The sequence below is a fragment of the Acinonyx jubatus genome, chromosome B1 (assembly GCF_027475565.1).
Source record: "Acinonyx jubatus isolate Ajub_Pintada_27869175 chromosome B1, VMU_Ajub_asm_v1.0, whole genome shotgun sequence".
Lineage (NCBI taxonomy): Eukaryota > Metazoa > Chordata > Mammalia > Carnivora > Felidae > Acinonyx > Acinonyx jubatus.
Window position 1 is genome coordinate 169,809,629 of NC_069382.1, and position 16,286 is coordinate 169,825,914.

The 16,286-nt window shown below is 42.1% G+C and overlaps 1 long non-coding RNA gene across 1 annotated transcript; it reads left to right on the top strand.

The window, feature by feature from the left end:
* The first annotated feature begins 1,265 nt into the window (after window positions 1–1,265).
* LOC113597744 (uncharacterized) lies at window positions 1,266–14,457 on the top strand. Its single transcript, XR_003418531.2, has 3 exons — window positions 1,266–2,155; window positions 8,224–8,333; window positions 14,331–14,457. It is a non-coding gene; the product is annotated as an uncharacterized LOC113597744 (long non-coding RNA).
* Window positions 14,458–16,286: the final 1,829 nt, after the last annotated feature.

A 16,286-nucleotide genomic window follows, 5' to 3' on the forward strand; every position in this document is an offset into this window, starting at 1 on the left:
ATCATGACCTAATTCAAAATCAGATGCTTCACAACTGAGCCACCCAGCCTCCCAAGCCTTATTCTTCAATATCAACCATATCAAGTAAAGGTGATAGTTTGGTTTCCCATCTGCCTAATCCCTCTATATTATTTTTCAATTAGTTCAGAATCTAGGAAGGGAAGAAATGTGCCCTTTTCCTGGCTCCCTTGAAAAGTCGATTACTATTACTTAAGGCTCAGCTCAAACGCCACTCAGTTTCTAAACTCTTCCCTCACTCTCACAGGCAAACTTGGCCATCTTTTCTGGGCCTCCACGCTCTTTCGTATTATCTTGTTAGTACTTTTTTCCCATTGGAGTACAGTTGTTCACAGACCGTCTCCCATTCTGCACCTCCTGAACCCCATTCCATTGTGGTCCATGAACATGTGATCAGGATGAGCAAGGACTACGTTTTGCTATGTATGATAGCAAATACACGACATCCTTCCAAGAATACAACACAGAATGCATGGTCAGCCAACATGCATCCTGTTACCCTGCTGTACTCTTGACTTCACTGTCATCTTGGTTTTCTCTGCTGTTAGGCATTGTGCATAAGAAAGAAGACCTCGCTTTCTTTTCTGAAAGTGGGATCCAAAGTATCTTGTACTTCTTGTCAAACCAACATGGGGGCTTTGCCTACTAAGAAAGGGTGCCATTTATACTGCTTTATGTATCTTAAAATTGAGGATTTTTCTTTTGCCTTTGAAAGGTTGGGAAATACAAAAAATGCATACAAATGTAAAACTCGTATATCATCTCACCATGCCAAGCCCCCCTCACCTTGTCTTTCCAGTTTATTCTCTCTCAACTCTGTAAGTGAGTGTATAATTATCTCACTAATAATACTATATAACTTGTGTGTGCTGATTTTTATTTAACATTACATCAATAAGCATTTTCTCTTGCCATGATATATCCTCCAAATTTACGATTCTCTTAGAAGGTTGTATAATATTCCTTCTTATAAATATAATTTGTCCAACTATTTTTCTTCTTTCGGGGGATTCAAGTTGTGTTTAACTTTTAGCTATTTAAAATAACTTTTAAAAGTCTATTTCAAAAATCGATTATAACTGACATTATTTGCGGCAAAGCGGAACAGTTGACATAAACTCAATATGCAATATACTGTGCTGTACTGGAACACTGTACTGGAGGAGGGTCAAATGATAAGATTGCCAGCCTCAGCTACAGCCCTCTTGTGATGCAAGTGGCTGCAGACGGTGCTGTCTGCACATGAGGTAAACCTCAGCCCCGCTTCCTTGGCTACAGCAGATTGAACTGAGAATTGACGCCTGACCCAAAGGCAACCATTCATGGAATATCCAAGTAGCCAATGAAATGGGCTGATGCAAGAGCTCCGCCCCCGGTGGTCAGTTTCCTAGACGTGACCGGCCAGTGGAACAGAACCTCTTTCACGCAATTAGAATTTGGGACGTATTGGGTGTGGGAGAGGGGGAAGTAATGAAACGGTAGGGTGGAAATGGGCAGACACCCTGAGAACCGTCAGAAAGCCCTGTCCACGTGGCGCTGGGAGCCATGACAAAACAGGAACAACGGCGTGGAGGAAAAGAAGTGCAGAGAGGGTTTGGCAGCGTGAGCAGAGAAAAGCAGAGGCAGAGCGCAGCTGAGTCACTATACTGGCAGAGCATTAGAGAGGGAGCAACAGATGCCTACTGCTGAAGCAATGTCAAGAAAAACAGGTGGCTGGAGGTATACTGTGTCCTGAACGACATTCCCAGCTCCGCCAGGCAGCTGTTAAAACTGCTTCCTGCTCTTCCCCACTTCCTCCGGTATCCTTGCAATGAACCACGTTAACCCGAGTCACCAGAGCACATCTCTCTTCCTGGCAACCTGAAAAAGCCTGATCAACGCCATGTAATATTCATATCTCTACTATGGCACGTATCAGGTGGCGTTATGATGATTTGTTTTTATGATTCTCCCTGACTACACTCCTTAAGGTCAAGAACTGTGTTCAGTGCCTTCTTAAAACATCCTCAGCAACCGGATAGTATACCAGCACATAGGAGGTGCTGGCGAATCGTTGGATGAATGACTGGAGAAAAGTGTGAGTGTGCATGTGGCCAAAAGAGCCACGGGAAGTTCAGTTAGCATTCCTCTAAAGGAGGTAAGTTTTTGGTTTTTGATTTTGTCTGCCATTCATTTGGGGGTACAAAACCATTTAATGTCATGAATTTTATTTGACACAACAGCTAGGCAAAAATTCCGCTTTAACTTTGTTGTAAATGAGCCACATTAATTTTTTAAATGTATTTATTTACTGAGCATTCATTGAGTCCTGCCTCATATCAGACATTATACTAAGCTCTTAGTATACGTTATACTGTGCTAGATGAGGAGAAAGCATGCAATGAGACAGAGTCCCAGCCTTATGGAGCTTTTCAGTCTAGGAAGGAAATAATGTCATCCACACCAAGAAAAATAAAATAATGTAGCATGGCTGCAGTGGGGCAAAAATACTAGGGAAACGTTGCTGAATGCCATTTTAGAGAAGACACTGGAAAGCTACATAGAAAAGGCTATCTATTGGGGCGCCTGGGTGGCGCAGTCGATTGAGCGTCCGACTTCAGCCAGGTCACGATCTCGTGGTCCGTGAGTTCGAGCCCCGCGTCAGGCTCTGGGCTGAAAAAAAAAAAAAAAAAAGGCTAGCTATTAAGGATGTAGCCGTATCTTTTAAAACAGTGGTTAATAATACTCTCTATATTGTCAGTTTAGTAAGACATGATCATTAAACCAAACTTTTCTTTTCTCTTCTTTTCTTCCTTTCTTTTCTTTTCTCTTTTAATTCCTTTCCTTTCCTTTTTTCTTAAGTTTATTTATTTTGAGAGAGAGAGAGCACAAGCGGAAAAAAAGGCACAGAGAGAGTGAGAGAATCCCAAGCAGGATGCACACCATTAGCACAGAGCCTGACACGGGGCTCCATCCCATGAATCATGAGACCATCACCTGAGCAGAAATCAAGAGTCAGACACTTAACTGACTGAGCCACCCAGGCACCCCAAACCTAGCTTTTCAACATTACTTGGAGTATAATAGGTTGTGAGCTCCCAAATTTACTTTTTTTCTGGTAATAGTTATCCCCAGTGTCAGAGCAAGGTGTTATTACTATTTCAATTGAGATGAGAAATCAATATTTTCTTCAAAAGGAAACTTTGCAAAATAGGACTCTGATATAAGAGTTACATTACTGGCTGATTTTTTTTTTTTTTTTTTAATGTTGGTTTTTGAGAGAGCGCAAGCAGGGGAGGGGCAGAGAGAAGAGGACAGAGGATCGGAAGCAGCTCTGAGCGCTAAAGTCAATGAGCCGGATGTGGGGCTTGAGTTCTCCAACCAGGAGATCACAACCTGGGTTGAAGTCCCTCACACAACCTACCGACTAAGCCACCCAGACACGCCAATGGCTGATGTTTATTAATGAGCCGAATGTGTCCAATTTGGCAATATGGGGTTATAATATCACTGTGCTTCCTTGCTGATAACATGTCAGCAGTTTGGTTGAAACTTCAAATTGTGACTCCAATAGCAAAACAACATGTATTTTACTGTATTCAAACTTTGAAGCTTACTTACTCAGATATTGGAGTTAAAAAAATGATATTGTTGAATTTATCATCATATATTACATTTATATTTGAGAAGCATCTTCCTGGAGAACACTCAGATTAGCAAAGGAGCCTCTTCATGGTTTCTGAAATTAAACTTTGAAATAGAATTTCCTGTTACTCAAACTTTCGGTCTACTTTCAACTCTGGCACAAATCTAACTGAAGAGTATCCTGGGTGTTCCAGGCATGCTGTCTAAAAAACGGTTACTATTTGCAACCACTCCCTTATGTGAATCAGGATTTACTCAATACTGTGCAAATAAAATAAAATACAGAAGCAAACTGAGTATTAAGACTGATATAAGCCTGTAATTGACATCCCTTATCCCTGATTTAAAGTTTTCACGTTATATTTGCACAACAGAGTCAACTGTATTGTTTTTACCTGCTGGGCATCCCTCCTTCCTTCTGGTAGCAGCACCTCTGCTTCCCTCTGAGGCACCACCTGCCTCCACACTCAGTCCATGGGGACCCTGGGCTTACGCAGGACCCCCCAGGGCCGCTCAGTAGGCACCATTGCCAGACCACAGTGACAGGTGAAGGGATAGGCATGTGAGCCAGGCCAGGCCACTGAGGCTTCATTCTGAGACTGTGTTGGGCTCTCATAGGAAGGAGATTGCAACTGATAAAGATGGCTGTAAGCTCAGAGCTGCTGGGGCCCATCACAGGGAGGAAGCCCTTCTTGAGAATTGAGCAGCCAGTAGAGAGGGTGCTGAACTGCATGACAATGGGCAAAAAGCTTTGATCTATTCCTTTAGCCTCTCCTGAATCCCAGAACCACTTCGACTCAGGTCATGATCTTGAGTTTGAGCCTCGTGTCAGGCTCTGTGCTGACGGCTCAGACCCTGGAGCCTGCTTCGGATTCTGTCTCTCTCTCTCTCTGTGACCCTCCCCTGCTTGCGGTCTGTTACTGTCTCTCTCAAAAATAAACATTAAAAATTTTTTTCTTAAAAGTAAATAAATCTTTCTCATGCCCTACTTTTTGTTTCTTCCCTGAGTTAGTTGAGATCGGATTTTCTGTCACTTGCACTGGGAAAAAAATCTTCACTAATGTGCAGGCAATGATCATTTTTCCCATTGGTTAATTTAAGAAGAAGCAAAATGTAATAAAGCTGAGATTATAAAAGTAAGTTTGTACCAATAAATCATCACTTCTCTTGGTTATATACATTCAGTTTCATGCAGGGATCACTTGACAAAAGTTCTGTTGAACTATAAAAATTTAAAAACAAATGTAAAATGCAAAAATATAACGTGTACAACCCCCTGGCCTACAAAACTAAGGTCAAGTCCATGCATAGTAAGTCATTCCAGACCATTTGCCCCCCAGCCTGACCTACCTTTCCAGCCTCAGGCCTTATACCCCCTCCTTGCTGGAATTCTAGCACTCTCTCTAGCTGCCTTTGCCCCTCAGCTCTTCAAAGTCTTGCTTAGCTTGTGTCTGCTCAGAATACCATGCTTTTCTATTGTTGGTTCTTTTACTCCTTCGTTATGGTTCAGTTAAATAGCACCTTTGCAAAGTCTTCCAGAATCTCCCCATGTAAAACGAATTGCTCTTCCTTCTGGTTGGCCGCTATCACGGTCTGACCTATGTTGTTGCGGGGCGTACATAAATGCCTTTGTTCTAATCCAGAGTCTCATGAGCAGGGTCTACTTCTTATTCATATGTGTATCCTTCTTGTTTCAACTCTGGCACCTACTCGATGCTCAATGCATATTTGTCAAATGAAATGTCAATGCTGGGGCTTGGAGTAGCTCATACTCTTATTGCTCTCCTGGGTGCTACAGACCCTTCTCATCTAAGGTTCCGAGGGACCTGTATACACATAGTAGCAGTACCATCAACATTCAAAGTCACTAAATACCATAAATGACCTGTGTGCCACCCATTCAAAGAGTCCCAGTCCAAGGATGACTTTTATTAGCTCTATTTATTGGTCCAAACATAAACTGCTTGGTTTTAATGGGGCCTTGAGCCAAATATAGTACTGCACAGATCAAAGAACCTCCAAGGCTATTCATTGCTGTGGATGCCACCATTCTCCATCAATTTGTATTTTGGCTTAGTGGTCTAGTAGTTTTCCCTGACTTGTCTCTATTTATCACAGGAATGAGAGATGCTTATCCAAGGAATTTACAAGTATTTCACAACACATTCAACTGTCAGGAGGCTTGCTTCATATCCAGCCATGCTGGGTGTGTCACCATCTTGGGGCATCACTCATGCCTCGTGTCACCTTCATTGGACTGCTTAATTGACTTGTGTGTTTTAGGCCATCTGAGCTGACAGTGACTTCCCGTGCTGCTTTCGTGAATATTAACCACTCTCAACTTAAGTTGAACTTGTTGGGCAGCATGAAATGTCCTGAAACTGTCATTCTCCTTTTCTGGATGGACTTTCTTGGGGATCAAGCACCCTGCCCCACTACCTGTTGAGGGAAGACTATGACAATGGACACTTTACCCTGTATCACAGTCAAGCCATCCTCATGCTTGGAAGGGAATGTTTGTCTAGCAGAATTCATTTGTCTAACTGGTGGGTAATTGGTTTTGATAGCCCAGTTCCTACTGAATAATTAAGAATGTTTTCTTTGTGAAAACAGCCTTGCCAGAGGAGTGACAATAGACATGCTAGGGTTGTTGGGATGCCCCAGGGCCAGTCCAGACTCATCAACACCAAACTCCTACCTTTGGGGCTGAATTCTGCTGGATTGTCAGTGGGAGTAGGGAGGAGGCAAGGGAGGTGACAAGGTTCTATTCCCTTGGGCATTCCTACTTTGTTGGACAATGCAAGCAACTTGCAGGCTGGAGAACACTATTTGGGACATGTGCTAACATAAGCACCCTGATTTTCCAGTAGTCAACACATCTTAAATCATTTTATTTTCAAATTGATCTTTTTTTGTTGATTTGGCCATCTGTTGGTAACCCTCTCTGGGTTTACCCAGTTACCCCCTTCCTGGCAGTTGTGACCAGGGAAACATTACAGGAATCGTAAAATCAAAGAGGGAGAGGGATGCTTAGAGTACATGTGTTGCTTTTTGGGATTAAAACCTAAAACATTCAGAAAAAAAAAATTTCCCTCCCATTCTCTTTAGATCTTTTGTTGTTGTTTTACTGGAAATGTACAATTACACCTGTTTTAGAATGTGGAATGAAATAACTAAGAAAATATGATCATAAATGGCTACTCTGTGATCTTGGGAATCCATTCAGGGTATTCTATTGTTAAGAAAAGAGCAGGAGTTGGGGGTGCCTGGCTGGCTCGGTCCATAGAGCATGCAACTCTTGATCTTGGGGTTGTGTATTCAAGCCCCACATTGGGTATAGAGGTTATGAAGAAAGAAAGAAAGAAAGAAAGAAAGAAAGAAAGAAAGAAAGAAAGAGAGAGAGAGAGAAAAAGGCAGGAGTGTTGGAGTCTGCTGGGCATGGGTTCGAATCCTATCACTGCCAGGCTGAGAGACAGAATATGTATCAAAGCACACAGTTCCTAATAGTGTTGTTTTTTGTACTCAAAGAACATTTTAAAATGTGAAACTAAATAAAGAATATTATTCTTGAGCCCTTGCTACGTATATACACTATGCAGGAGTAAACTGCTTACTATCCCCAGAGATTCTGCCATCTTTGTAAGAGAAGGCAGTGGTCCGCAGCCCCCTCCTTTGCTTGCGGACTTCCCCTTGTTGCATTTCGATCTTGAGATTGGTGGATGTCTTCCCGTATCCTCAAAGGACTTATGGTTTAGTGGACACCGAGAGTAGCATCCACTTGTTCCTGCAGAGATTTGAAACAAGGGGCTTATTGGCCATCTCACTCAAAAGGCCCTAGACAGAGAGAAGGAGAAGGAGGAAGTCAAGAGATTTGGGAGTTGGAAGGAGATGAGTACTCTCTGTATCTGCCTGGCAGAGGAAAAGCTCCTAAGTGCAGAAAACATAATGACTGCCTTTGTTTGCTGGAAGGTTGCTGGTGACTCTGGTTTTCAAGTTTTTGCCTGCTTCTATGAAGCAGGCAGAAAGCAAAAGATGTTGGATTCCCTTGAGTCCAGCAATTTGTAATGCCACGATATTAAAAAATTATTTTCATTTGTTGGAATGCAAATTCAAGAGGGAAATGTGGGATTGTTGCGTAAATGCGTGGTATTTTTAAGCCTGGTAAGTCAAAAGCGTTATAACCTTGTAAGAAAGCCACAAAGTGTGAAACATTTTCATGCCATTAGCCTCATAGAGTCATCTTAATCATGTAACGCGCACTCAAAATATCTCAGGCGTTTCTCCTCCCGCCCCTTTTCCATTTCGAGTCGGGGAGGGCAAAAGAAAAGTCTTTTCCTCCCCTTATGCTTCAAAAAATGTTAGTAGCTACCTTTGTGTAATTGATTTTCATACGGAGGTAAAGGCACGGATTCCGCTTTGGCTTGAATGCCAGTTCCGCCTTTTATTAGAAGCCTCTTAACCTTGCAGTGATGTGGTTTCCTATAAAATGGCGTTTTTGTGAAGATTCAGTGAGGGCATGTGTGAAGTGTTGGCAATGGAAGCCTTCTGTGACTGTAATCCATTCTTCTTCTATTCCATCAGTTTATCCTCACAAACATTTTATGGGGAAGATAAAGCAGGCGTCGTTAATGTCCTGGTGGGGAAGAGAAAGCTCAAAATGACACAGTACCTTTCCTGGGAGCACATATTTCGTAAGTTACAGAAGTGGGATTCAAATTCAAGTGTTCTGGCTTTCCACCACATCTCCCCGAATCTCAGGAAATTCCACATTTTTTATATTCTCCTTAATGCTCAGGGAGTGAATTGAGTTCACCTATTGGCAGAACTGGGCTTCTTCACAAATATGTAATTATTGGTTGAATAGAACTAAGAAGCAGGTTTTTACCCAAAGTAGTATTTGGTCAACATTCCCTGATACGATATCACAGACATTCAAGCATTTTACAAGAATATTTTTCCCTTTTAGAGGCACCTGCTTGGCTTAGTCTGAAGAGTGTGCCGCTCTGGATCTTGGGGTTGGGGTTGTGAGTTCAAGCCCCATGTTGGGTGTAGAGATTACTCAAAAATACAAAAATTGGGGCGCCTGGGTGGCTCAGTCGGTTAAGCATCCAACTTCGCTCAGGTCATGATCTTGCGGTGCATGAGTTCGAGCCCCGTGTCGGGCTCTGTGCTGACAGCTCAGAGCCTGGAGCCTGTTTCAGATTCTGTGTCTCCCTCTCTCTCTCTGCCCCTCCTCCGTTCATGTTCTGTCTCTCTCTGTCTCAAAAATAAATAAATGTTAAAAAAAATTTTTTTTTTAAATACAAAAATTAAAAAAAATATATTTTCCCTTTTAGAGTAACCAAGTGTTTAATTATTATCTTTTAGGTTAGATTAAATAAAGACCACTGGTGCTTGAAACACTATTATGCCAAATCCACCAACTAAGTGTGAACAGGTTCACATGCCCGATGATAGAACACAAAAGCCACATTACAAATGATGCAGTCATTGAAAATGAAGCATTTGCACAATCTGAAAGTATGATTAATCTTGTAGCAGATTGATTTCCATATCTCTTGTCCATAACGTGGTTATTCTCACTTTACATCAAAAAACTGAAGCCTGAATCGCCCTCCTGGGGCCTGAAGAAGAGCATCTACGACAGGAAACTAAACCTTGGAAGACATCTCTTCATTTTGTTGAAACCTTGGAAGCCCTCGAAGGGGGTGGGGAGGTGGGGGGAGTGATGGTGAATCCGGAGGGAGAAGGAGGTAGTCAAAACCGGCTGCAGCCTGGAAGGACAAAGCTGAGGGACAGGAGCTGTGGGGACAGAGTGCTTGTCAGGAATAGATTAAGGTTGCCGTGAGGAAAGTTTGTACTATTTCTTTTAAGTTTTAAGGAAACATTTCCAAGTTGATTTCACAGAATTTTATCACTGGGAGAAAATTTAGAACTTATGAGCCATTTTTTTTTCACTTTTTTTTTTTTTTTCGTGGATTGAGACCCAGAAGGATCAGTAGTTTCCCCAACGTCGTAGTGCAAGTAAAACATGGCCAAGTCAAGACTAGGTCTTTTGACTCCCTTTTTGATTGAATCCTGAACTTGGTACATTGTTGACACTCCACAAATACTGGAAAGAAGGAAGGAGGGAAGAAGGGAAAGAAAAGGAGGGAAGGAAGGAAGCAAGGAAGGAAGGAAGGAATGGCTTTTTCATTTGTGGACCTCAGTTTTGTACCCCAAATTAAGAAAAAGGCAAAAGACATTGTGGTGGGCTTTGTAGTTGGGCACAGAAATTTAGAAAGCCAAGTTTCTAGTTACGATACAGATTGAGAAATATCAGAGAAATGACCGCACTTCTTTTTTAATTTTTCCATTTACCAAGGGATAATCATTCATCATCGATGTGTTTGATCAGAAGGTCAGGTTCTGAAGCCAGCCACAAGATGAAGGCCACAGATAATCAAAACTGCCCTTGAAACTCTCTTAGGGAGGAGCCGTGCCAGAAACTGGTATACTGTTTCTCAGCTAACACCTCCCCCCATCCCTGTCTCTCTCTCTCTCTCTCTCTCTCTCACATAATCAAACTTACAAAAGTTAAATGCATGTAAAATTTGCCTTCACTGTTCTACCTAGTCTACAGGGAAGACTGAACTAAGCACTAATAAAATATTCTAAAATCAAGATCTATATTAAGGGTATTTATTTAATTTGGTGGAGCATCTTAGTTAAAGAAGAGATGACTAGCGTCTAGAATCAGATATTTTTTTTTTTTTTTTTTTGCTGTGGAGGCTTCAAAAGGGGGAATTTTTGTATGAATGTCCCTGAGAAAAGGAAAATGAATTTTATGACTACTGAATTTAGAGAAATTTAAATGCAAAAGGAAATAATCTCTGCTGCCCTTGCCCTCCTCTCCCCCTCCCTTAAACAACAAAAACAAAATTCCTGGTTTTCTCCAACTTCCTCTTCAAGACTTGATTAAGGCATCAAAGCCTTCTATGGCGACCAGTTTCCTCAACAAACTGCTTGGTGCTCTTTCTGCCTCCCTCTTCCTCTTCCTTTCCCTTCCTCCTACCCACTTCTCCTCCTAAATCTCCATCCCACTCTTGTTTGTGTAGCAGCTCACAGTGGACACAGACCATGGTCTTAGGGAGGCCTTGGTAAAAATTTATTAAAAATTAATCAACTCCCGTAGACACTACAGAGGACTTTGGACAGAGATCTAGCTGATTTCCTGGAGCAGTACCTGGGGAATAATTTTTTTGGCTCCAAAAGGATGATATTTTAAGTTGCTTTATATTTGCTGATCTTGGGGAGATTGTTGGAACCATCCAGTGTGCACAGGAAGCTTGGGCTCTTGGCCCAGTCGGCTCAGAGTCTAAATATTTGGAGGATGAATACTTGGAAGTGCATTTAAACATTTAAAGCATTTTATTTGTTTTTCCAGTAAGTTTCATTGTTAGTGTGATATAATTCTGCAGTAAGACTCTATCTGCTGAAGGCATAGGCCTCCTGGACAAGTCCAGGCCCAGGCTCCACCTTGAGTCTTGACTCAAAGCCAGAGGTGTATGTCTACTGGCCAACGTCCATGCCCCTGAAGTGGGTTATTATTACAGTCATTCACCATCAGTGCCCATGTTCTAAAGCCATGTTAAGGGTCTGACCCAACTCTGCACTGAAACCAAGAATGGAACTTACACACACACACACACACACACACACACACACACATCATTTTCCAAACCAAATGCTGTAGTGGTTCCTTACTTTTGTCAGTACTGGATCTTTACTACTATTGCCAACTTTCAGCTCTACCCTGATGATCATCTGTGGTCAGTTTTCCTCTCCAGCCTACCAGGCAACATACCTCTGGGCTGGTAAATGCTTAGAGAATACAAATTAATATGAACGCATTAGATTATGTAAAACGTAATTAGGGAAGCAAATTTGCTGTAAAAGCAGCCTATGTGTTTATAGAACTCTGAAGCAATTGTAAGCAATTGGAGGATTGTCCATGTTTTTTAGACCCACAGATATACTCTAGAACCTAAATTACATGAATTGTTTGCCCATCCCAATCAAATTATCTAGATAATTGCTAAATACCTACTTTGCTGTGCTATAGAGTCACAAGCTCTTGTTGTCTCAATGGGATGGGAGCGAGCATCGAGTTCATTTCTGAAATTTGAAGTAGAAACGGGTGGGGTGGGGTGAGTGTGGGTGTGCACCTGGTCTGTTCATTGCCACGGCAAGGTGTCTTAGACAACACGGTAATAACCGTCTTGATAGAATTGGGGATGTGATAGCAACAATAAAAATTATATTAAACTGGGCCTGATGCCAGACTGTCAGCCTCAGATAAACAAAGTACAAGTGAAACATTTCAAAAGGGACTTTTGTGAATCAAGGAAGCAAAACAGGCCAGAGAGGTACTCGCTTGAAAGGACAATGCTTTCACCTCTTTGCAAAAGCTTTGCCCGACCTAATTAAAATGCCCAATCTAATTAAAAATCTAACCGTAATCCCTCTGGAAGCCTCTTGCTCCACCCCTTTCCATTGTCAAGATGCTCAGTAGGGCATCCCACAGCTGAAAACTTATTGAACCGGAGTCTATTTGAGCACACACATATAATTCCTAGCCGACTGAGTTGGAGCAAGGACGCTGGTGACTCGTCCAGTGGATGGTGGTGTCTCACTCAGCAATGATGTATGACGTGGATTCGTACAGAGTGGCCATCTGCCATCGGGGAGGGCGGTAGACAGAATCTGTTCCACTGTGGCAGATGATTCCCCAGTGCTGGCCAGCTGGCTTCAAGTGGACGAAGTTGGACAGGCCAAGTGATGCCCCAGAAACCCTCTGGGGAAATAAGTCAAGGGCTTCTTCCTTATGTGCCTAAATTTATTTCCGTCTTCTTCACTCAAACACGTACCCCACGGAGCTGACATGAAACAATATAATTTGGAATGTGGGGAAGAGAGAGGAGGCATGTGCCCATCATAAGGGCTAGCATTTGCTGGTCTTAATAGGAGAGGTAACACTGAGTTTCCTGGTAGCCTGGGCAAAGAGGAGACCTGATAAATCATAGTTCATGTTATCTGAGAAAAGAAGCAAAATCATTTCTTGGAAGAAATAAAGCTTTTGAACACAGTTGTCAAATCTATTTTTGACATTTGACTTGATAAAAGCGGAGAAGATAAATTTTTCAGAGTATATGTAACAAAATGTCAAACTACTTGAAAGCTCAGCCTTCTGGCAGGGAAAGGACCAGAACACAATGAATAATGAGAAGTAGGCAGCACTCAGCAGTTCTGAGATCGGTTGATTTAACTTTGCCCTCTAACACTTGCCTCTCAAATTCTATGTCAAAGAAGTATCTGCACCCCCATGTTCATTGCAGCCTAATTTTTTAAAGTGTTTTTTTTTCAGATACAAATTTAACACTGCAATTAAAACCAAGTCTTGAATGTCTTCATATTCAAAACACAGGGCACTTACTTTTCTCTGCATTGTTAGGCAAAAACATAAAAAATATAAATATTTGTTTCTACTCAGGAAGGAAGACAATCAATAGAAATATTTTCTTTTTTAATAGAAATATTTTCTAGGGCGCCTGGGTGGCTCAGTTGGTTAAGCATCTGACTTCAGGTCAGGTCATGATCTCATAGTTCGTGAGTTCAAGTCTCACACTGGGTGAGCTCCAGCCCTACTCAGGGTCAACACAAGCCCCGCTTTGGGTGAGCCCCGCTTCTCTCTCTCTGTCTCTCTCTCTGTCTCTCTCTCTCTCTCTCTCTCTCTCTGTGTCTCTCTGCCTTCTACTCACTTCTGCCCTCTCTCTCCCTCTTTCCAAAAAAAAAAAAAAGAAATATTTTCTAATTTATTCTTCATTGCATACCCACATATATACTTACTTGCACAAATTCACATTCACCAAAAAGAATCCCCCGCAATAAAAACAAAAATAACAAAATAATCCTTCAAATCATATCTACACTTTGCATTTCAGCAAACAAACAAAGATCCTGGGAGTAAGTGCAAAATGCAAAGCTCATTGAAAGAAAAATGGTGAACAACATTATTAATATACTAAGTATTAATAGATGGTGTTCTCTGCTTCTCTAGAACTTTGGAATCATATTTGTGGCCATATTATTTACAATTACAAAGACATGGAAATAATCTGAGTGTCCATCAATGGATGAATTGGATGAGAAAATATGGAGTATATATGCAATGGAATATTTTCAGCCATGAGAAAGAAGGAAATCCTGCCATTTGCAACGGCAAATGGACCTGGAGGGCATGATGCTAAGTGACATAAGTCAGACAGAGAAAGACAAATACTGTCTGATGTCCCTTATATGTTGAATCACAAAGGAAGGAAGGGAGGGAAGGAGGAAGGCAGAAAGGGAGGGAGGGAGGGAGAAAAAAGAGAAAGAAAAAACAGAAATTCATAGAAAAAGAGACCAGACTTGTGGTTACTAGAAGCCAGGGATGCTGGGTAGGGAAATTGGAGGAAGGTAGTCAAAAGGTACAAACTTCCAGTTATAAGATAAATAAGTCCTAAGGATGTGATGTACTAAATAATGACTAGAGTTAACATTGCTCTATAGTATGTAGAAAAGTTGTTAATAAAGTCCTAATAGTTGTCATCTCAAGGAAAAAAAAAAAACCAAACATTTTTTTTTCTTTTTTTCTTTTCTATCTGTAGGAGACGATCAACGTGAACTAAACTTATTGTGGCTATCATTTCATATGTCAATCAAATCATTACGCCATACACCTTGACCTTACACAGTGCTGTATGTCTATTCTATACCAATAAAACTGAAAAAAAACCCAACCTAATAAAATATTGATTTTTTACCTTTTTCTCTTTGTGTATCTGTATTTTCTACAATTTTCCCACAGTGAAGGCAGAGGGCATTGTCATGCAAACGTGCTGGTTCTGAGTATCTTGGACCTGAGATCCTTTCCTCGCCCTTTCTCCCCTGGCTTGGATTCAGGGCGCCTGACGCTCCAGGCTCACGTTCTCAGGCCCCTTGTCAGCCGGCTCCTAACCGGGTTTGGCCCACAGGAGGGTCTGGTGGGCGCGTGGAGAGCAGGAGGAAGGGGAAGTCGGGGTGTTTCTCCCTCTCCCGCTGTACTGAGGTGGCGTCTCTGGCAGCTGCTGCCTCTCTCCCTTGGCTCCAGCTCCCGGCCGGCCGGAAGCCTGTCATAGTCCCAGCTTCCTCTGGGCAATCCCGGGCCCTGGGCTTGGGTGGCACCACCTCCTCCCTTTGTCTCTCCAGCCCAGGAGCGGCGGCAAGTTCCTGCTGTGGCTGGTCTCTGGATTGCCTCACAATCCCTTGTTTGGCTTCTCCATTTCTTTCATCTCCTCGCATTAAATTTCCTCTGTTTTAAATATTCAGAGTGGTTCCTGTCTTCCTAGCTGGGCTCTGACACAAAGAAACAAAAATGTGTTTGAAACACAAGTGAACGGGCAAAGAATGTGGAAGAATTTGAGTCGGAGAAGGTCAAGAGGCATGTCCAATCGCGGTGCGCCAATTGGAAAGGGCTTCTGGTCACCTAAGGACTTTTTTAGGCACATTTATATACACACACACACACACACACACACACACACACACACATAGCAGTTTTAGTTAGAGTTGTCGGCGCTGGGAGTAAAGGATAACAGTACGTAAGATCCAGGGGAAAACAAAAACAAAACCAAACCAAAAACTGAACAAACCCAAAGGACTCAGAGTTCTAAGTCATGAATTCAAGTTCCGACGTGTGGTGGGTATTGTGGTCGACTCTGCAGCACCCATTCCACCCCTCCCTCGCGGCATAGCAACCGTGGGGTTGGGAGGAGACCGATCCAATCCCCAGCTCTGGGCAGTGGCCTCGATCGACGTGGTCATTGGCTCACGCATGGATATGTATCCTGTCCTAAGCCAATCAGCATGTGGCATTCCCTTGGCCCCTGATGTGATTGGATAAAGAAGTCCTTTCTCCTTAGTGTGGCAGGACCTGAACCGGCTTCAGCATTTGCTACTAAATGGAAAAAGAGCCTGAGGACAAAGCTGACACACAAAAAAAGGGTGAATCCAAGAGAGTCAGAATAAAACAGAGCAGGATTTCTAATCAAACTGTGCCGGAAGCCCACTGCCCCACAAGACTTTTTCTGTTACAGGAATTTCTACAGTTCCTTTAGTGTTGAGTTCATTTTGGCTTGTGTTTTCTGTTACTTGCAGCCAAAAGCATGCCAGTGGATACATAGAAATGTTGTCTCATTGGCTGTGTGTCCTTGGGCCAGTCACTTGATCTTTCTGGTCCTCAGTGTTCTCATTTATAAAATGGAACTAGTAAGACAGTTTACCTCAAGGAATTTTTGTGAGGATTAAGTGAGGTAATAAATGAGAAAGTGCTTTGGCAATTGTAAGCAGTTATTTAAATCTTTTTGTTATCACATAAAATTTTACACATAACACATTATCACACATAATGTGTTTTGCTAATATATGATTTATTTCCATTGTTAACATCGTTTTATGTCCCTCCTACATATACAGAACTTATTTTATCAAGCATATAGTTGTATAATACCTGCTTTATTGCTGTATCACAAGGGTGCATCAGGATTAATCAGCAATAACCATTATTTCACTCTACGGCTCTAAAT